Source organism: Helicoverpa armigera, chromosome 16, assembly GCF_030705265.1.
Source record: "Helicoverpa armigera isolate CAAS_96S chromosome 16, ASM3070526v1, whole genome shotgun sequence".
NCBI classification, from domain to species: Eukaryota; Metazoa; Arthropoda; class Insecta; order Lepidoptera; family Noctuidae; genus Helicoverpa; species Helicoverpa armigera.
Genome location: NC_087135.1, coordinates 8,599,904 through 8,623,328, shown reverse-complemented (window position 1 = coordinate 8,623,328; position 23,425 = coordinate 8,599,904). Strand labels below are relative to the sequence as shown.

The 23,425-nt window shown below is 37.5% G+C and overlaps 1 protein-coding gene across 11 annotated transcripts in view; it reads right to left on the bottom strand.

Annotated features, from left to right (window-relative positions):
- The window catches only part of LOC110372116 (uncharacterized protein), a 347,254-nt gene that overhangs the window by 271,656 nt on the left and 52,173 nt on the right, over window positions 1-23,425 (bottom strand). For all 11 annotated transcript variants that reach the window (XM_064038470.1, XM_064038468.1, XM_064038472.1 and 8 more), the window contains exon 2: window positions 22,987-23,010. The gene's annotated coding sequence lies outside the window, so the exon portion shown is untranslated. The remainder of the gene's footprint in view (window positions 1-22,986; window positions 23,011-23,425) is intronic.

Sequence of the window (23,425 nt, the reverse complement as noted above, 5' to 3'; positions counted from 1 at the left end):
TATCTACTTTGGGTATTGGATGTAGCATACCCTCCTTGCGACCGCCTGGTGCTTTGTGGTGAGCACATTGGAGGCATGCGTACGTGCGGATACGTACTTTTTTGTAAATCGTCGCATTTTGGAGAACCAAAATGTTTCTTGTATCCGACTAAGTGTTTTTTCAAAACCGAAGTGGCCTACATCATCGTGGTTCATCCTAAGAACCTGCCATCGCACAGATCTTGGAACAACCCACTTTATTTTGTCACCTACGATTCTGTATACATGGTTGCCCTTTAGTTGGTAATTTTTGTGTACATCTGCAATGAAATTTGTATTTTTGTCGAGCAATATGTTCCTGATTTTGCCTACTTCTTCGTCGCTACTTTGTACAGTTGAAATCCAGTCGGTAATATTAATATTTAACACATCGAGCGCGTGCGTCTCATCATCATCAAGTGTCGGATCAGTGACAGGAGCACGACTAAGGGCATCTACATGTGCCATTCGAGTTCCAGCACGATATTCAATTTCGCAGTCGTACTCCTGAAACTGCACCCACCAGCGAGAAATCCTCGGTATGAGGTCTCGTTTAGTTAAAGTCGTCCGTAGTGCGTTGCAGTCAGTCACGATTTTAAACTTTAAGCCTAACAAATAAACGCGAAATCGTTTTAAAGATGCTATTACGGCCAAAGTTTCTAATTCGAAGGAATGTAAATTTTGTTCATCCTTGGTTGTCTTCCGACTGTAATAAGCTACGGGTCTAAGAATACCTTGACTATCTCTCTGCATCAAAATATCGGCAACTCCAAGCTTTGAGGCGTCCGTATGCAACTCAGTTTCTAACGTCGCGTCATACAAAGCTAAAATAGGGCGTTCTAGTTTCAAAAGCTCTCAAATGCTCGTCGGTCCATTTCCATGCAAAATTAGATTTAAGAAGATCAGTAAGGGGACGCGCAATCATTGCAAAGTCTTTCACGAACCTTCTGAAAAAACTTGCAAGGCCTATAAAACGTCTTACATCGTGGACATTTTTGGGAAGGGGAAAATCTGATACCGCCAGGGTCTTACGTGACCCTGGCCTTATACCCTGACCACTAACCTGGAATCCTAGGAAATCAATCTCCTTAAAGAAAAAGTTACACTTTTTAAGTTTCAACGTTAAGCCTGCCTCGGATATGAGTTCAAGTACTCTCTCTAATCGGGCGAGGCCCTCTTCAAATGATTTTGCAGGTATGAGGACGTCATCCATAAAAATGATAGCAAAATCTACTTTTGATTTAGATAAAATCTTATTCATTGCCCTCTGAAAAACTGATGGAGCGTTTGCCAAACCAAATGGCATGCGCTTAAATTGGTATTGGCCATCGGGTGTGACAAACGCCGTTTTATCCTGGGAACTATCTGATATAGGCAATTGATAATAGCCAGAAGCGCAGTCGAGAGTGATGAACAACGAATTCCCAGCCAACATGTCGAGCTGGTCGTCAATTAAGGGTAGGGGGTAATGTTCCTTTTTTGTCTTGTTATTGAGGGCTCGATAATCTATGCATAACCTCTTTTCACCAGTCTTTTTCTTGACAAGTAAAATGGGACTAGCGTACTGAGAGTTGGATTCGCATATAATATCGGCATCAATCATCTCTTGTATCATTGAACGCACAAGTTCTCGTTCCGGGTACGAAAGTCGGTATGGTCGATAAACTACTGGTTTATTGTCGGTTAATTCAATCTCCATCTGTATAATATTAGTAAACCCTAAATCTTTTAAATTATTTGAGAAACACTGTTTATATTTAATTAATAAATCTTTTAATTGATCTAATTCATATTCACTTAAGTCAGGGCTATAATTAAGATCAGAACAGAATTCATTTCCTTCAACATTCAAAGCATTTACACAAAAGCAGTTATCAATTTTCAAAGCACGAGTTATTAGAGAATCCTTTTTTAGTTCAATGATGTTTTCAGATACATTCTGGATTAATAGATTACCACGGCCTTTATCGATTTCATATTCACCAGGAAGAAGGTAAAATTCATAACCGGGATACCCACGAAGGGACCCTCGGACGTATATGGTTCCCGAATACTCGATTGGGCAGTTGACTAGAATAGCGCACATCTCCTTTGGGTTAATAGAAGTATTCGAAGTTAAAGTTAGAAATATTTTGTTACCAACATCACGCATAAATTTCAGAGAGTCATAGGTTTTGGTTATAACAATGCCGGGTTTTTCGGTAAAACTATGACCGACCAGTATAGGGTACTTAATGACATCATCAGCCACAACTAATACGTCTACCTCTTCTGTAATACCTTGTATTTGTAAGGTAACCACAGCAATCCCAATCGGTAGCACAATATTATTGCCTATACCCCTCATAGTCGGTAAATTAGATTCGTATGACCATATAATTCCAAGTTTGTTTGCGTCATTGCGACGTATCAGAGTGCATTGACTGCCTAGATCTATGTAACCCGTTATTAATTGTCCATTGACCGTCATCTCCATAATGTATTTATTGTTATTACAAGTAACGAAATTCTCAGTATCCACGCGTAATATTTCCTTCTGATTCGATTTATCGATCTTGCTATTATCATCTACTGAGGGTAGTTTTGTGCAATTAATAGTAGTGTGCCCTAGTCTCTTACAGATGTTACATTTAAGTATTTTCTTGGTACATCGATAACTAAAGTGACCCGGTTCGTTACAGTTATAACAAACAATACCACCAGTACCACCAGTAGCACTAGTAGAATTTTTAGCCTTCATGTCACTATAAGTGGTTTTTGTATTGCTATTACTTGTCGCGACGTTAATCGGTCTCCTGTCGTTAGATCGAAACTTATCTGTATCGCGCGGTTGTTGCTTAATTGACTGAAAGTATTCTAAAACCTGTTCGGGTTCCTGACACTTCAATGCTTTCGCACCTAATCTTAATGATCGGTCGTCAATACCATAGAGTAAACAGTCTACAGCGCGCTTACCCCTTATATCACAACGAGTTAACAAATTATTTTTTTCAAAATAATACATTTCTAATGAGTCATTATATTTCACACGTTTGGACAACATTTCCGTTAGTAATTCAGCATAGTCGTCACTACTAGGGAATGATTCTAACAACTTGCTTTTCCACTCAGACCACGAAAACGACATAGTTGGTAAAGCTTGGTACCATGCTCTTGCAACGCCTGTCAATTTAGGTAAAGCATAGTGAATAATTTGGTCATCACCCCACTTATACAGCCTTGCACATTCCTCAACTTTATTAAGCCACATATGTATCGTCTGTCCCTTAGTCATCGGGTCAAAGTCAGGTATAATATTTCCTAATACAGGGAATTTATTGCCTTCAGGGCGGTTATTTACTAAAGTATCAACTAACTTAGTCAAAAGTAAATGCGTCATATTGTCAGTGTCAACACAGTCACTAGTATTGGAACGTCTCACCGGTGAGCGGGGTGCCTGGCGTGATGACGTAGACCCGCTGCTCATCTGCTCCGCTCTGCTCCTACTCCTCTGCCGGTGCTCGCGCCGACCGCTGCTGCGCTCACGTCGACTGCCGCTGCGCTCACGCCGGCCGCTACGATGATGTTCATGACGATCCCGCGAAGAGCTTCTTTGCAATGACGAATCCGTGTCTGAAGTCTCGCTTATTGGCCTGTTCCCGCGTTGTTTCTTGTGTCTCCTTTTGTTCTTATGGCCATGTTTCCTTTTTCTTGCCTTTGAATGACTTGTCTCCATTATGCGTTTGGGTTAAGTACCACGTGGAAGAAAAAAAAATATCGGACTGAGCGTTAACACTAAAATATACAGCTAGCCTGTCCAATCCCACTTCTGAGATGAAGGATCAGATCAGGTTCGCTTCAATGAAACAAAGATTGTTCCAAAATAAATTGATTTTAATGTGCTCGCTTCGACAATTCAGCGGTAAGTGTGTCACAGATGTCAAATTGTAAGATAGCGCACAATTTGACATCTGTCAAAACAATCGACAATCGAACGAATGTCTTGAACAAATCGTGACAAACTAAATGCAATAATAATGAACAAAATACAATTCGATTATTTTTAGAAAATGTTGCTACACGACAAACTAATTACAGTATTATTCTACAATCACAATAATATGCACTCCCTACTATACAATTGTAGGTAATGTGTCTTACATTCGTTCCAAAATAGCAACAACCTGAAAAAAAAGCCTACCAACTAAAAACAACATTTGTTTAGCAAACCATTCAGTTTCCCTTTTAACCGGCAACAACTATCAGGCGAACAGTTAAGACGTAATAAATAACTGTTTCACAGCCCACTTAACGAATGAACTGAAAAACTTATCTAACTCTTTGGCATAGTGGGTACTGTCTTGCTCGAAAGTGATAATCGGGATTGCAACGAGCTACGGGTAAAAAAGAAAAAGTTTTACGTAAAAGAAGTTGTGAAAACCACAAAAAATATGATTTGTATCATCTTTGTAGTTGAATTCGTATAGTTTCTTTAAATATGAGTAGTTATTTTACTCATAAGTTTTATCTAAGGTTAAATACAAGTATGTGCACGTGAAAGAACTTCAACAATTTTCTTATTCCTCAACTTTGTTCTAGTTGCTATTTCTAAAAATTCATTGTTAAAAATAATGTCCCGACTTCACAATCAAGTTACAAAATCTACAAAACAACCATCACTACATTATAATTCATAAGAAAACTTCAACAAATAAAATATAATAAAGCACTGCCGCGGTCAACAGTACAGGCAGCGAATATAAAGTGGCATATCGATAGGGCTGGCTCCCCTAATGTTCACATAAATAATCATGTCCAGATCTTATCAAGTGAAAATACGACGCCAACCTGGAAAATAGTTTCCTTCGACCAATCCACCCCTTCAGTCACCCCCCAAGGGGGGAGGGGAATTTTAATTAGGAAGCCTTTCATACGAGGAGAAAAATGCACTAAGGTTTTTTACGGCCAATTTAAAATAGAAGAGAAATTCAAAGCAGATTAAAATGAAGGTGGTGAGCTTCAAGCAGACTGTTCTTGATGAATTTGCATTTAGAGCGATTGTTAGTTAATATTTTGGGTTGAACAAGGGTGAATTAATCTATCAGCTGGCTTTTGTTTTGCAAGTCTGAGAGTTTTTGAAGATGGTTTATGATGCGATTTAGTGATCGAATTAGAATACTTGTAAAAGCGAAAATCTTCGGGAGAGATTTAATGTATTAATCAAAATAGGAGGAAGCACGTGCATATTCATTAATTGATATTGTAGGTACATTAGCTAAGCACATAGGCTGTTGGTTTCATTAAATTAACTCCACAGAGATGCAACCAAACCGAACAAAACCCACAAGCCCACAATCACGTAAAACCCGTAAAAAAGCGAATACATTTATTTTATTTAAAAACCACGATTAATCTACCGTACAAAATATTATTTCAGCGGCGCATAAAATGGTAATATAACCGAATAAACTTCATTGAAACGATGCATGGAAATCGTAAAAAAGGCAAGTTAACCCGTCACTGTGTCGCGGGGTACAGTATGAAAAATAATAGCGTCGTGAACGGTCATACATCGCGGACGCTTATTATGATTGCACAGAGTAGGTAAACGACAGAGAATACATGCGTGAAGTTAGGTGTTGATAGCTTCTTTCAGATTATTATTTTTTTATTCATCTAAATTCCATTGGAACTTGAGCATCTTTTAGTGACATCAAGATTTTAATATTTAAAAGTACAGAACTGAGATCTGGATGTCAAGGGTTCACAAGTCACTCAATCAAGCTCACAATTTACAAAGATGTTTGTAGGACCTTAACATTTCCATTTAATTCAATAACAAAATTAGTCTAAGATTTATCCACCACAAATCAGCTTAACAAACCGCTGTCCATCTAAATCTACAGACCTTCAATTTGCATAAGCAATACAAATAGGTATCCATTCCTAGCCTAAGTCTAGGCTGATAGGAAAATTATGCGGCATTCAATCTCTGTGTGCGAACTCACCTATATTCTAACACTACACTGCTGACGTTGGGTCGACCAGACCCGTGCAAATGAGCGCGCGTCTGACGAATGCACGACATTTGTACGAAGCACGTGTGTTAACCCGTCGCGCGTGGAATTACCAACATTACGGCTCGCGCGATCAACTCTATTAAATTGGTCATTCCGACCCCCAGTGTGTGGGTATTTTTTGTTCTGATAAGCTGTAGGCTTGTTTATAGTGCCAATAAAATTTAATTGTGTAGCCGTAACGAGGTATTTTAATGTATAAAATATGTATATTTGGTGGACATTATGTTAGAAGCTACTGTAAGTGAACGAGCTTCTTTTGAAAATATTGGTGTTTGGTTTTGATTTCCTCTGGGAAATATCTATAGTTATCATGATGCTCTAGAAAGGAAGGGATTCGAAGATAGATATTGTTCAAAACGTACATCGTTGTCTAGGCACCTGTAGTTAATGTAGAAGAAACGTAACATTACTGAGATATACATAACTAAGATATCAGTAGTCTTTTTCGGATATTTTTGTGATTAATTCCCACCTTTTGCTTCTATGGTTTTTTCTCTGTATTCTTCGGTATAATGAACGTTTTTTGATGGTTTAAGTAAATACTAAAATACAGGGCAGTAATTCGGTAAAAGTGCTGCAACAACACATTTTGCAAAGAAAATATTTCTAACACAATTGTTGGTGCACTATGAGCAATGGACGGTGGCAGGTGCAACGTGAATTGCGGGCAATTTCCTAAGAGTCTGCGCAGAAATTATTACATATTACCTTAGGGATAAATTTCAAGTACTAAGTACTAAACCAACGAAGCAATTTAAAATGGCTTATTTGAAAAACGCACACGTAAAGTTGCATTTGTTTTGATGCAATACGGAATTGTGACCGTCCCTGAAGTAAGGAAAACGTTCAAGAACGTTTGAAAAGGAAAATAAATTATTTTAGGAGATCACTTGAATTGAGGTTATTTTAAAACGAACATTTATTTTACAGCACTGTCCCTTAATATTAAACCCGTTTCACAAGTCATCATTTTCAGCTGAAAGCTCCTATAAAGGACATGTCAGTCTAATATAATTTAGAATAAATCCACAACACAATACGTGGGTTTTTATACATTTATATTACCTACTAATGCATAAAAAAATAAACAAAAGAGCATCATACACCATTCAAATAAAGAACATGCGGTGAATGCAATGTAGGGCATTCGAAAGAGAATAGCTCTGAGTAGGTATAAACAAGTAAACATCAGAGATTCATTACCGCGTATCTAATCGCCAGTCACACGCAGTCTGCGCTTCCTAATAGAAAGTACATTCAGTTGAGAATATATTGATGTGGTATGCCGTAATAATACAGATATACATATCCAATAATGGTCACATATCAATACTTATGTTATAAGAGGCTGAGAGAGTGTGTTACATGTCGCATGCAGAATACAAGAAATCACTCAATTCTTGGTCATATTTCGTGCAACGACGTAGTCAAAGCAACGAATCTCAGGACTACGCAGTTTGCGTTTTTGAAGGAAATACCGACCAAACTCGCGAAAGGCTACATGAATGCACGCATCTCTACTCAATAAATAACTTAATTTCAGTCCTTTCTGTCCAAAAGAAAATCACCTCCTCTTCGAACATCCTAGCTCCTTAATAACCCCCACAATATCACCACATCCATCCTTTATATTCTCCTTTTAAAAGAAACAAAAGAAGCATTCATCCGTACTCGGGATGGAACGAATTGAAATATCAGCGCGCACAATGCCATCTGAGATTTTGAGATTTGCGCTTGAAACTGGCACTTGGAGGGTTAAGAGAATTATTTAAATGTGGTAATGTAAAATGTATTAAGCTGAAATGGCGGTGAATCGACCTGCTTTTGGGAACTTCGCTGGTTCATTTGGCTTGTTTGTTAGCATCGTTGCTACGTTAATGATAGACAGTCTTGGTCAAGATATATTTTTGTACTAAAAAAAATGGATGATATAAAATTTCACATTAGATTCGAAAGAAAATAACACAAACCTATTGTTGCTGTAAGCTTGAATTTAAAAGACGGAACACGTCACACCTTAGAAAGTTATATCACTCCAGACTATTGAGAGCTTCGCCATACCCCACAATATTCTATCGTCAGACAGTTCTCTCCAAGTAAAATCCTCATGATATCAGAACAGATGATCACCATTTAAGTATATAGCTGAGGAGGAGTTCTTCCCCACGTGACAAAATGTCTCAAATAAACTTTGCACTCCATCTTTCTAAACTCCAAGTCTTAGTTTCCCAGTATTTGGTCTCATAATAAATCTAAGGATTCTCCCGAGGACTGTTTGAACAAATAACAGAGAAAATAAACTCTTAAGAACTATCTCTTTATTATTTATTTTAGTAGAATTTCCTGAAGTTATTAAAGTCGCTTTTAATTTGAGTGTAGGTTTGTTATGTACGTCACGACTGACTCCCCGAGGGGTAGGTAGACATATCGTGTGGGACCGCAGTTCCATTAAAGGGGAGCCTACAGCCATTAATAGTGAAGGCTAGGCAGGTACTTTATAATAGTTTAATGACAGATAAGTTACTCATCATGATAATGTGAAGTGTCATTTAAAATAATGGGGGCTCGTGGCTTATTAACAGCTACGGTGATTGACTTATCTGCAGGGTAAAGAAAAATCAACACATATACCTCGAAACACTCCGTTTTTTATTAACTTTTTATAAATTATCTACTATTTAAAAGTATTCCTGTAATAGTATTTTAGCAGACCTTAAATTGGGTATGGCAGATAAGTATTTTAAGGGAGCACTTTTTTGAACTAAAATTGATTTATACGTGTTATTAAAAAGACTAATCTTGTTTGAAGTTTCTTAAATTTATGTTTGTTCTTGAAGAGCTGAAAATTGAAAATGAACGAAAGTTTTTTTATTATTTGAAAGTTTTTCGAATTTTTCAGTACTTCTAGTAGCTATGCAATAGTTTGTAAAAATGCTATTAATCTTACGTTTTCGTATTGAGATAGGACAGCTGAGAATTAATTAGATTAATGTTTTTATCGAACATTAATCATAGGTGCATTTATATGCCGTGGGACGCCGGCTATGCCGTGGGACGCCGGCTTAGAATTGCGCTCCCCCCAAATCATCCCGTGGGTGTCGTAAGAGGCGACTAAGGGACAAACCGGAGGTCGGGCAGCAGCGTCCTCCGCGTACTGCATACCCTCACTGCGATCGCCAACCCGCCTGCCAAGCGTGGCGATTAAAGGCAATTACCCCCCAATGAGAAGCACAGAAACCAGGCCCCCAGTCCCCGGCAGCTCCGCTATCCCTGGCGCGGGTAGCGGTCAAGGTAACGGCGGAGCAGGGGGTGCTAAGAATCTCCGGAAGAGATCCGGCTACCCACCCCCACGACGACTGGCCCTGGTAACACACAACATACGCACATTGAGGACTGACGAAAAGATCTGCGAGCTGGAAGAGGAGTTGAGCAAGTTACATTGGGACATTATAGGGTTATGCGAAGTCCGTAGAGAGGGAGAGGACACCGTAACCCTGAAGTCTGGTAACTTGCTCTACTACCGGGAGGGCGACCAAAAGTCCCAAGGTGGTGTCGGGTTTCTCGTTCACAAGTCCCTCGTAAACAACATAACAACCATCGACAGTGTGTCGAACAGGGTGATATACCTAATACTCAGAATATCCGAAAGATATTCGCTGAAGGTCATTCAGGTATACGCACCGACCTCGTCACACTCCGATGATGAGGTGGAGACTATGTATGAGGACGTAAGTAGGGCCATACATAGTTCCAAAACCCACTTCACTGTTGTTATGGGGGATTTTAACGCTAGGTTGGGCAAGAAAAGCGGTGATGAGTTGAGAGTGGGGCAATTTGGATATGGGCAACGGAACCCTAGGGGACAGAGGCTGGCTGACTTTCTGGAGAAAGAGGAACTCTTCATGATGAACTCTTTCTTCCAGAAGCCGCCTCACAGGAAATGGACCTGGTTGAGTCCCGATGGTTTCACGAGAAACGAGATAGACTTCTTCATGACCGACAAGAGACGGATATTCAGTGATGTCTCTGTGATCAACAGGGTAAAAACCGGAAGCGATCACCGAATCGTAAGAGCCTCACTGAATATCAATGTTAAACTTGAAAGGTCCAGTCTGATGAAGTCTACGCTCCGACCTACTCGGTCCCATATTCAAAACCCGGAAAGCTTTCAACTCGAGCTCTCTAATCGCTTTGCTTGCCTCGAGAACTTAGTGTCAGTGGACGAGATCAGCGACGGGCTAGTGGAAACTGTCCGCACGGTAGGGGCTAAGTTTTTTAGACCTTGCCGTAAAGATAGGCCTCATAAACTGACCGACCAAACCTTAAACCTCATGGCTGAACGACGCTTGCTACAGTTGCAGTCTTCCCACGACGCGAAGTCATATAGGCAGCTCAATAGACGAATATCCAAGTCCTTGCGACACGATCTGCGTCTCTTTAATACGAATCGTGTTAAAGAGACCATACAGCGAAACCAAGGCTCCAAAGTGTTCGCAAAGGACAAGTCTATTGGGCAAAGCCAGATGACTAAGCTGAAACGGGAGGATGGCAGCATAGCGTCGACCAAGGCAGAGGTTTTAGGCGAGATTGAGAGGTTCTATGGACAGTTATACACTTCGGTCGCAAAGCCCGTCAACAGCTTGGCAGGAGATCCAAGAGCCAAGCTGTCCCGACATTATACCGAAGATATCCCGGACATCAGTCTGTACGAGATTAGGATGGCCCTGAAGCAGCTTAAGAACAACAAGGCGCCGGGTGAGGACGGAATCACTTCAGAGCTTCTGAGAGCGGGTGGAACACCGGTACTTAAAGTCCTCCAGAAGCTCTTTAACTCCGTCCTGTCCGAGGGCAAAACGCCTGAAGCATGGAGCAGGGGTGGGGTGGTGTTGTTCTTCAAAAAAGGTGACAACTGCCTGTTGAAGAACTACAGACCCATCACACTTCTAAGCCATGTTTATAAGCTGTTTTCAAGGGTTATCACGAACCGTCTCGAACACAGGCTTGATGACTTCCAGCCTCCCGAACAAGCCGGTTTCCGAAGAGGCTTTAGTACCATAGACCACATCCATACGCTGCGGCAAGTTATACAGAAGACCGAGGAGTATAACTTGCCATTATGCTAGCGTTTGTGGACTATGAGAAAGCCTTCGATTCGGTGGAAACATGGGCGGTACTTGAGTCACTCCAGCGATGCCATATTGACTATCGGTACATCGAGGTGTTGAAGTGTTTGTATAATAACGCCACCATGTCGGTCCGAGTACAGGAGCATAGCACGAAGCCGATTCCATTGAGAAGAGGCGTAAGACAGGGGGACGTAATCTCCCCGAAACTGTTTACCGCCGCAATGGAAGACGCCTTCAAGCTCCTGGAATGGCAAGGACTTGGCATCAACATCAACGGCGAATACATCACTCACCTTCGGTTTGCCGACGACATCGTAGTCATGGCAAAGTCGATGGAGGAACTCAGTATGATGCTCGAGGGCCTCGACCGAGTTTCACAACGGGTGGGCCTGAAAATGAACATGGACAAGACGAAAATTATGTCAAATGTCCATGTTCAGCCCACCCCAGTCTCTGTTGGAAGCTCGGTACTCGAAGTTGTTGACTCATATATCTACCTAGGACAAGTAGTCCAATTAGGTAGGTCCAACTTCGAGAAAGAGGTCAACCGCCGAATCCAACTCGGCTGGGCAGCGTTCGGGAAACTACGCAATGTCTTTTCGTCCGACATACCTCAGTGCCTCAAGACGAAAGTCTTCAACCAATGTGTGTTACCAGTGATGACTTACGGCACCGAAACGTGGTCTCTCACTATCGGCCTCATCTCAAAGCTCAAAGTCGCTCAACGAGCTATGGAGAGGGCTATGCTCGGTGTTTCTCTACGTGATCGAATCCGAAACGAGGAGATCCGTAGACGAACCAAAGTGACCGATATAGCCCACCGGATTAGCAAGTTGAAGTGGCAATGGGCAGGCCATATTGCTCGCAGAGCAGATGGCAGATGGGGCCGAAAAGTGCTGGAGTGGAGACCACGGACTAGCAAGCGCAGCGTAGGACGTCCACCAACGAGGTGGACAGACGACCTTATAAAGGTCGCCGGAAGACGCTGGATGCAGGTCGCTTCCAACAGGTATCTGTGGAGATCAAAGGGGGAGGCCTATGTTCAGCAGTGGACGTCCTATGGCTGAGATGATGATGATGATGATGAATCATAGGTACTGCTGAAGGAGATTCAAAGCTCAACCATTTTCCAATATGAGGCATAAAGTTATTTTAAGGTCAATACCATTTCAATCTATTATACCTTTGGTTATGGATGGTTATTATTTCATTGACATTTCATTGATTGTAAAACTTACATTGATTACATAATTAAAATATATTTTAATCGACAATTAACCCAAAAACAAAACACCCATTCAAAACTGCATTAACACAATCAATTTTCATACATTTATCTACAGATATACACTACAATAAAAATTAAGTGTTACCACGCTCTATTAAGGGCACGCCACACTGAAAAAATTGTTTAATTATTTCTATATTCCGGAGGTATAGACGATAAACTCCGTTGCTATCTAGATGTGGCCCACAAATTACTGTAATAGTTTTTGTGCTAATAACCTCGTGACATGCTATCGTAGGCTGGAATTTATGTTAGGCTCTTGAAGGGCCCGATTGGGTATTGGGATTTTTTTTCGGAGATATATTATGACAAGGCTGGATGTTTGTCTGGTCTAGCTTTTATGAAAATGGGTTTTGTTTATTGTTAAGTAGCAGGACGTGTAAATTATTCTCTGCTGTGTCGAATATGAAGTCTGAATGTGTAACTTATTTTACGAGAAAATTCAATACATAACATAAAGCATGGCAGATATAGTGGTGTATGGTGATTATTCTAAGCCCGTTCTTAACAGAACTACTTCTTAATACAAAGCTCAATTTATTTAAGTAATTCAATATACTTGTACTTTGATATTATAAAGCTGAAGAATAATTTTGTCTTTTTTATATTTGTTAGCTTGAAGACGCTAATATCAGGAACTTGTGATCTGGTAAGTTATTTTTGAGTGTTAGATAGCCCATTTATCAACGGAGGTTGATTACTTATCCGTAAAACGATGTATGAGACATAATTAAAAACCCTATCACAAGTACTAAGCTTACACAAAAGCCGAACATGCTACTAATAATCCCATAGATTAGCCACTACTATAAACAAAGTTGCACACTGCACAAGATATGCACCGCTATCTGCGACTTAGCGTGCACTTGTGTGCAACGTGATTATACTACTAATTTCATTATGAACAACGTGGTTGTAGGTAGTTGTGTTTCTTTGAAAAATTATGGAGGATTGATATTGAAATAGATTTATGGATTGACTAGTAAAGAGTTGGTAACGAATTCTGTATTCGATATGTACATACATATATGCCTATTCATTGAAAGAGCTTTAAGTATGATGTGCTTAATATTAATTGCAAAGGCATTCACTGAAAATCAAATAAGACATGATATTCAGCCATTCCAGAAGTTTTTGTTTTCGGAGCCTATGATTATATTTTTTTACGTGTAAATGTTACTTTTAGAGACAGCAGATAAAAGATTATAAAAGGAAGAAACATGCTGCGACCACCATCAACAGAATTGGGATAAGGGCAGTAGGATTATGATGATGATTATATCCTTGTACATAAATATAATGTTAATAACAAACCACCATTCAATAAGAAACAAACCATAATCTTTACAGCTAATATACAAGGACAAAACGCAACTCTTACCAACACAAAACCCATCTTAACCTGTGTACAGCATCGTGATTAAACTCACAGTTATTCCGCACGCGATCGCTGCTGTTTTCATTGCACTTGAGATAACTACACTGTAATTTGTCCCGTACAGGCCACCGGGATAAGAGATTTTTGAGACGACAAATAGGATACTGTGAATAGTGTAGCTTGTCACTGTGAAAAATCTTTTGCTTATTGAATAGAATTATATCTTAAAACGAGCTTTTATATTCGAAGAAAAACATCTGACTTTCAATAGGTAGGTAGGAACTATGGTATGTACAATGTACATAAGCATATACTATATTCACATGCTCACAAATATCTTAGTTTTGAAAAAATCAGGTATTTTTTTATTGGCATAGCAATTCTATGTACCGTGGTTTCAGGCTAGGCTAACATAATTACGTAGTTAATCCAACGGTAATAAATAAGCTTTCTAGAGAAATCACATGAAGCCTGATTTATTTATTTTTTACTTTTTTAATATAGAAATTGTCCTAGAGTTATAACTTCACAGGCAGGTTTAGCACAGATAAAGATTCTCTCCAACCTCACATTTAGCGTAAACACTACAACAACCGCATGCGCATAGCCTAAAGGATTATCCTTCGCAATAAACACTGATATTCCCACATTGCATATAATCTCCTTCCTCGTTACACTGTCTTGGCCAGCTGTACCATGCATACTATAAACCCAAGCGAATATTATCTCTGTGACCTAATAACTAAAGTCTAAATTAGCTCGGTGTGACCTGACCTAGTAGCGCTAATGTAATTTATAAGACTTGCAATTAGGACGAGAGAATAGATGCAGTATTTAGATCTGAATAACAATTGGCTAATGAGGTGCGAGTGTTGATTGATTAAGAAGCAAGGTGACTTTGTAAGGATACTTTATTGAAACATCGATAAAAGTTAACCGTCTTATCACAAAAACTTTTAAACATCTGTTGAATACTTATCTAAAAAAATATTAGATAATGACGTTGAAATAAGTTCCGTTTTGTATTTATTTAGACAAGTGTTCAACAGATGTTTAAGTTTTTGAAGTAAGGCCCTGATTGTCGTTCCAACTAACCAGATGATTTTTACGATGAAAACTGATACCTTTTATGATTTTATAAGCCGACGTTTTCTGGCAAAGTTTTGATATTTTTTTATGTAAGTCTGAATCCGTCCACGACAAAAACCATACGCAACGTAAGTCATAACTTTTTACTCTGTTACATAAAACTCCGCTATTTAATCATACAACATTAAGCCGCAGAAGTTGTAAGGCGGGCTATTCACGGCAAGTCTCGGTCGCACTGCGCAAGTCGCACGACTTTCATTGTTGCCCACAAACTCAGTGGAAGTCGAAAACTATAGACTTGTGGAGATGTTAGACTGCGAACCTAGACTTTGTGATTTATGCATGTTTGAACTTTGAATGGGACTATATTGCTTTTGTAATGTGTAAAAAGTTGAAAGTTTTTAAGTGTTTGTTAAGTAGTAAAGTTGACGAGTTGCGTGCAGTGAAGACTTTTTAAGTTCGGTGCTCATTTAAAAAGTTTATTTATTTCGTAATTTATTTACTCAAATGCTCGTAGAAAACCCGGACTACGCGACGGATACTTTATGTACTGCTCTGACTAACTGTCACTTACATAAAGTAAGTAAAATATACTGTCATCATCATCGTATCAGTCAATTGTCACTACTGACTATTGACCAACTGTATTATGAATCCTTATTTCAATCTAAGTACACCTTTAGATTTTAGACATCATGTACATAGATGTAAGTTTTATTTAACAGAAAACAAGTTTTTCAAACTTATAGAAAGTTAAAGCTTACCATGAAACGCAAGACTATTTCATAATGCGTTTAAATATTCAACAAAAAGGATTATCTAATTGAATCGCAAACGAGTTCCCGGAGATTCCTTTTTCTCAGAATTCTATTCTTTTAACGCTGATACAATTTTTAAGGGATGCAATTAAGAAGTTAGTTTATTTTAAAACAAATGGTTTATTTAATTAGAGTTTACTTCGAGTTTTATCAGTAAGGCCGGCAATCGTTTTGAATTAATTTTGATTAACAAATACACTCTTTTGCAAAAAAAACGGGCACCTATGCGAAATCTTAGTTTTAAGGACTTTACGTGTATTTCAAAGGGTTTGAATGATTGTAGTATGTTTCTAACATCAAAAGAGTTAGCCGAGCATGCGTGAGAGTGTATTCTAAATTTGAATTTTGTACAATTGCTAAGAAATTGGTTAAACCTTGTTTTGGACTAATTGCTAGCAGAAAGTTCGTCGGTGTTTTGAAAAGTTTTTAAAAGGATTTTCAGGAAAATGATAATGCAGTTTTAATTAATGATTAATGTACTTTTTTGTTAGATCAATACATTTTTGAAAAACTATGCGTATTTGATAAAATTTTCACCTGCTCTAAATGGGCTATACTGATGATTGGTGGCAATGTTAAGAGTTTCGGTATTTTAGTGTAAAGCGTTCTATTGTTTAGATATTGTACCCACGTGTTTTAAAATATCGCTTTTTCATAAATAAACACTATTTAGAAGTGTAACAGTACCTTTCGCTGCGACAAAACCAATTTAAAGTAAGGCGTGCCGATCACAACTCGTCTCCTATCGGACTTTGACATTTAAAAAATACAAAATTTTGTGATAAATGTTAAAATTAACCACATGAAAAATGATGAGGAGGGTTAAAGTTATCTAAAACGTCAAATTATTGCCGCGTTGCAGCTCTCGATAACTCCATAGGTATCAGGTTACTAAACGACGATTTAGCTGAAAGAATAGAAGAAGAGTCAAGAATTCAAAATTATTGGCCAAACTTGGTTGGTTCTTAAGAAATGAGCAGATAGCCAATTATTGTTATGATTTAAGCAGGAAAGTGCTGTAGATGCCAGAAAATCTTATTGTAGGCAAGTTTATTTAATAAAATGTTCGTGGGATGAAAACACGCTATTTGAACGCTCAGACTCATAGATCTTTAGAGGTCTACGGAGTTTCCCAAGAGACAAGGTTGTTTAAAAATCAGTGATTACGAGACCTTAAGACCTCGTGCTCCCAGTCTATTCGCAGTTTTCTGTATTTTGTAGAATTTTAAGACTTTTAAAAATGTTAAAGTCTGATAGTAGACGAGTTGTGATCGGCACTGCTTACTTTAAATTGGTTTAGTCGCAGCTCAAAGAACTGATACTCTTCTAAATAGTGTTTAATTATGAAAAAGCGATATTTTAAAACACGTGGGTACAATATCTAAACAACAGAACGCTTTACACTAAAATACCGAAACTCTTAACATTGCCACCAATCATCAGTATAGCCCATTTAGAGCAGGTGAAAATTTTATCAAATACGCATAGTTTTTCAAAAATGTTTTGATCTAACAAAAAAGTACATTAATCATGAATTAAAACTGCATTGTCATTTTCCTGAAAATCCTTTCAAAAACTTTTCAAAACACCGACGAACTTTCTGCTAGCAATTAGTCCAAAACAAGGTTTAACCAATTTCTTAGCAATTGTACAAAATTCAAATTTAGAATACACTCTCACGCATGCTCGGCTAACTCTTTTGATGTTAGAAACATACTACAATCATTCAAACCCTTTGAAATACACGTAAAGTCCTTAAAACTAAGATTTCACATAGGTGCCCGTTTTTTTTTGCAAAAGAGTTTATAAGAGTTTTAGAACCTTTATTTATTTACTAATAAGTATTGCTAACAGAATGACAGCATGGGCCACTTTCTCTTGGATTACCTAAACAAAGAATCTGTTTAGATAATCCAAGTCCTGTTTAGGTAAGGTAACGAATCCCTAATTTACCACGACAAACCTGTCATTTTACCTATATGTTATTTATGAGTGTAATATTACATCAGCTATTTAATTTTCAACAAGAAAGTTTTCTATTCCATTAAGCTTAGTCAACACACTGAAACTCAACTCGCATTGTTTGAATGAACTACTGCTGTTGCTTTTGTCATTAACAAGGATTAGATTTTCGCACTCCAAAACAAACATACGTGATATAAGTTGGAATGACAATATTAAAGCATTTAAGTAACAAACATGCAACTTCAAAGATCAACAAAGTTGCGAAGTAACACCTATTTGAATAGGTACTTGCATTGGCTGAGCATAAACCAAAGTTAGAACCTAGGGATATAAGTCTTATCTATGGATAGAGAGATTAAACTACGCTTGCCGTTACTTGCCCTAAGATTAAAGCTCATATTTCAGGCCTTGGTGATATATTCATCTATAGATCATAGTACTTAGGGACATCAAAATATCTTCGATTTAGATCTTCATCTTCTAATAAAGTTAGCAGCCGTTTTATCACCTAACAAGCCTTAGTGTCAGTTTTTTCACCTGTCATCTGCCGGCCTCTAGCCTGATCTTTAGACAGAAAGAATTCATTAAGAACATCAGGTATTACGTCATCAAACGCTAGGTATCCAAAAATAAGTAAAAGAACATACAAGCAAACATATCACAAAAACAAAACACGACCTACACAATACCCTTAACCCAGTTCCCAAACATACAAAACATAAAGCAAGATATTCCCAAAAAAGACACAAAAATGTTATCAGACAGTAATAAAAAAGAAAGGTGAAAGACTCGTGGAAGGCGATAAGGTTTGGGAGACAAAGATGGATGGCCAGGAACGGTATCACGAACCCTCGCTATCAGGTTAGTAGAATATTTTGTTTAATTACATTTTTATGGTGGGAACGTGGGACGGTATTTGGGAACCTCGTCGGCATGTTGTTGGTTATATGTATGTGATCCATTAATGAACATCTGGCCTAGTAGACGTCTTGTTTTAGAAGGAATTACTGACACACCTAAATAGCAATATGTGGCAACTCTTCTACAAGGGTAAAATTATAAAAAAAATATAACATCCAAAAACTGGCCAAGGATTCTCCCCGAGTTAAAGCCGAAACATACAGACTAACGGAAAACCTCATGTTTCAGAATTTTGTCAAAAATAACCTGAACTTATGCGTTGTCATATGGATAGATGATGATGTCTTCCATAGACATTAATAATTCCACAACTTTATTATTCACTATTTCAAGTTATTAGCACCTACTTATAACTTCATCGTCAAAAATGCAAATACCTTACAAACCCCATAAACAGCAATACTATCTAACAAACAAATGTACCGATTATATTCGGTCAGTGTTATCTTTGCATCCTTTTCCGGTCTTAATTACCCCCATTACGTATGACTCGGTTAAAACCCCTGGTTTATTTTATTTGAACGCTTTTCGCCGAATATTGTCGCTCAATTTGAATTTGGTTCCGTTTTATTGGATACCGTTAAATAAAGTTAAATTTGATTTTTATGGGGTTATAAATGTATGGGATTAAAGGTAATTTGATAAGAGTGAGGAAGTAGTATGTCTGTGTTTAAACGATTTTGTAATTGGACAGGTTTAATCGTACTATATGTCTATTTTCAGATACAAGTCACAGAAGACACAAAGACGTATATACGTACATACATACTTACTTCCTTGCTACAAAATATTTTTGCAACAGAAGACAGCAATACACTGATCAGCAGCCATATAAAAACAATAAAAACTTCACCAATTTATCAGCTTCCCCAAAAAAACAAAAGAAACGAATCCCTTTCTCCCACCATGCACTTTTATTAATATTCAAATGAAAAAAGGCCATAAACCCGCAGTACACAAACGCGGAAGAGGAACTTTAAAATATATAAAAACAAAACAAAACACAGGCGAAGTTGCGGGCAGACGTATAGTTAAAGTTCTGAAGAAGTTGCAGAGTATGATAAATACTTGGCTGTACAAAACATGTAGGTATAGAAAACACAGAGCGTAATCGCTGGCTTGGGAACACTTGAAAGGCGAATATTAATGGTAGCTGTGCAATTAAAAATATACAAGCAATGCATTTATATGCTGCAGCATAATATAGTAATGCAGGGTGGATCAATAAAGCGAATATTAAAAGCACTTTGATTAACAATGCTAATTAACTTTATATTTTAGAGTCCATGATTAGGATCTTTCCCATATAAGTATCTATTCCAGAAAACAATAAAACCACATCAATCACATAATCCCTGCAATAACCGGACATTTCTTTAACAAAACCTGAATAAAACAGAAAATCAGATTCATCAGCAAAATACGTATAATCCCACAAAAGCTAACCTTAATTTACTTTGCTTGATCCGGAGTTATCCAACCGACTGCAATAACAAATTCAATTTTCTCTCAAACGAGCGTTAGTCCAGCGAAATTGAAAGTGCAACAATCTTGTACCATTACTAAAACATCCACTAATATTACCACATCACGTCCCGCACCAACTGGGGGTAATAGCCCAGTCTATAAATCAGAACAACTACCATTCGATGCTCCATATGAAAGTTTCGTGCTAAACAAAACAAGAAAACTAATAATTGTTGTTATTTCGCCAGTTTCGCCGGTAAATAATGTTCAAGCGCCTGAGAGATTTACTGCTAGCAGTTCTTTTGTTTTTGGGTAGCCCTTTGATTGTGTGATACAATCAAAAAGCCAGACTTTACGCATACAAATAACAGCACTAAAATACTGCTAGTAAAATTTGTGGAATTAAAAACATACAAACGGGAAATGAACAAATGCTTTAAATAACAATCACAAAACGAACATTAAGAATGCAATACAACTTTATGCAATAAAACGCATAGGCATAAAAGAACAAAGAGCATCGATTTGAATAAACATGAATTCATAAATATTTGTGAACTCAAAAATGATTGCAAACGAACGAACGGAATAAAACAGGATAACAAAGTGAGACAGAAACTCTGGCTGGAACCGAGCCGTTTGATGGAGAACAAAGGAATGTTAGGAGAACCTCTCAAACAGCTCTCTAAACTATTTCCAACGTTACAGGCATTCCGACTCAAGGAGCATTTCAAAATTCCTCAAATGAAGGAAACATAAAATGATGTTTAGTAATGCAAATCCTGACTCAATTACAATCCCCCCTATTAATTCCGAGGTCTTCAAATTTTACAACCGTTCCTTAGTCATTTCGTTTTATTAAAATACACAAGCATTATATGGTTCACGGCGAAACGTACAATAAAATTTTAATTCTATCCGTTTTACATTCGGGAACCGGGATTTTTACGATTTTTCATTAAATGGACTATTTTTATCGAGTCGCCAATCAACGATGGAGTTTTCCGACTGAAATAAACAAAACCAGGAAGTTTATTAGTCGTATTTTTCGCAGTAAGCCCTTGTCCCATCTGATAGTTGAAAAATTTAATTAAACCCTGTTTTTAGATAACGTAACGAATCTCAGTTTCGGGGAGAAAATATTATGGTCGGCTTTAAAAAGCGTTCCGAATTAAGTTCTCCGGGCGACCGCTTATCTGTTTTTTGCCAGATTTACTTCCTCGTCTATGGACACCACCGAAACTGTTTTTAATCTGGGATCCTTTTATTCCAAATCTTTGGGTCAGAGTAATTACTTGTTTGCAGTTTTATATCTACAAGATTTACGAGCGTTCTAATGAAGCACCCTTTGATAAGCAGATCTTTTGATAGCAGATCTTTTATGGGGTCTTATTTTGTGTGTTTATTAAGGATAATTACGATCCCAAGTTTATATTTGGACTGTAAAATCTTCACTGTGACAGACAGCGAAATGTACAATTGGATTGGACTTGTAAACAATTAAAGTTCTCAACACAATGATTGTTTTGTCATTAGTTAGAATTTACTTAAGCGAGACATTTAAACTCCGTGGGATATTTGCGGTCATGAATATAAGAGTGAATTTTGATAACAAGCTCATAAAATATTTGGAGTAGGTATAGTGAGAAATTTTACAGTTGTGATATATGATTTATAAACCGTATCTTTTTCGAGAGTTGTTCTTGTTTTTATATTACGGCTATTAATTTCGTCTGACTTTCTATTTCTTATGTCTACTTCTTAAAAATAATAAATTCTGAGCATTTTATATTATATATGGTAATGGATGTTTTATAGCTAGCAAGTTTGTGAAAGGAACTAATAATAAAGTGGATATGATTTCCCTCATATAATATACTTTAACCAAAATAGTAGGGTTGGTATAAAAGATAAGATGGTAGGTATACCACCAGTCAATACAATTTATCAATTAAACCAAACAAACAAAACACAAACGAATTCCACACCACCATAATGAAAAACACTCCCCATTTCAGCTACAAATAATTTCTCAAAAATTTGAAGCATTCCTTGATTGAAGTATTCAAAACGACAATCCAAGTGCAAATCCTTCAAAAGGCAAGTTAGCTGCATTAATCACAGACACAGACGATAACCGCAAGGCGTGCAGAAATTGCCGCACTTAAAATAATTTAAGTCCTACCCGCAAAACTTGGCCCATAAAGAACCGAGGACAAAGTCCCCGGAAACATTTTTCATTACACCAGTTGAAATTTCTCGCCAATTTCTACTGTAAACAATTATAAGATGTGTCCGGTTTCGCTAATTGCTTTCTTCTTGCCTTTTGTTTTGTTTTCTTTTGTTAAGGTTGGTTTTATTGCTGGCATACTTATTTGTAATGCAGTTTTGATTTGTGTGGGCACGTGTTGGCTTTATGTAAGTCTTAAGAATATACCGTCAATTGTTCTCGCTGGTTTCCCTTTTCCTTTTCCTTAAGATCAGCTGGTACGTGCCAGACTGATTAAGATAAGGAATACACTAAAAAGATTTAATATTTTAGCAATTATGCTCGCGGAAATTGAAACAAAAACTAAACGCAAATCCCAAAGGAATAACAAACACGTACAATTCCCTCCAATTAGTACAAATACACAATAAGTACAAACAAAGAAAAGAAAGAAAATCACAAAACGCGAACAATGGAACATTTATTATAAAACATTAAAAACAACGAATGAATTGAAAAACCGAACGGAGAAGAAATATAGTCTAGACAAAGGTAGGAAATGAGAGTTTAAAATGAAAAGGTTGTTCATCAAAAGAATTGTAGTGGAAGGAGTTTCTTGTACTTAAAAATAATCTTTGTGTTACTTACAAACAAAGCTGCAACGGCCAACATCTGTAAATAAAATACATAACACGTTAGTTGCATTGTATTACTTAAAATAAATTCTATGAATGGAGTTAATCCTATCTGCATAATCTAATTAGTCTAAATATGAAAAAGTCAAAGCATAAGTAAGATCCTGGGTACGATTCCAAGGTCGCGCAATTATCATTATACTTTTTCACTTGATTTCTTTCGAATCAAAATCCAAGCCCGGTTGACGACAAATTCCTAATTCCTATTATAAGAAATAAATTAGCGAAATATAGGTGCACAGTCTATGCTCTGTAGCATCGTGTATTAAAACCTGTTGGAAATAAGGCATGTTTGATGAAGGTTAAATATTTTGAACACACCAAATAGCCAAGAGGTTCTTTTATAAGAATAGAACATATCTCAGCTTGAGAGTTTGTTAGTTTTGAGAGGA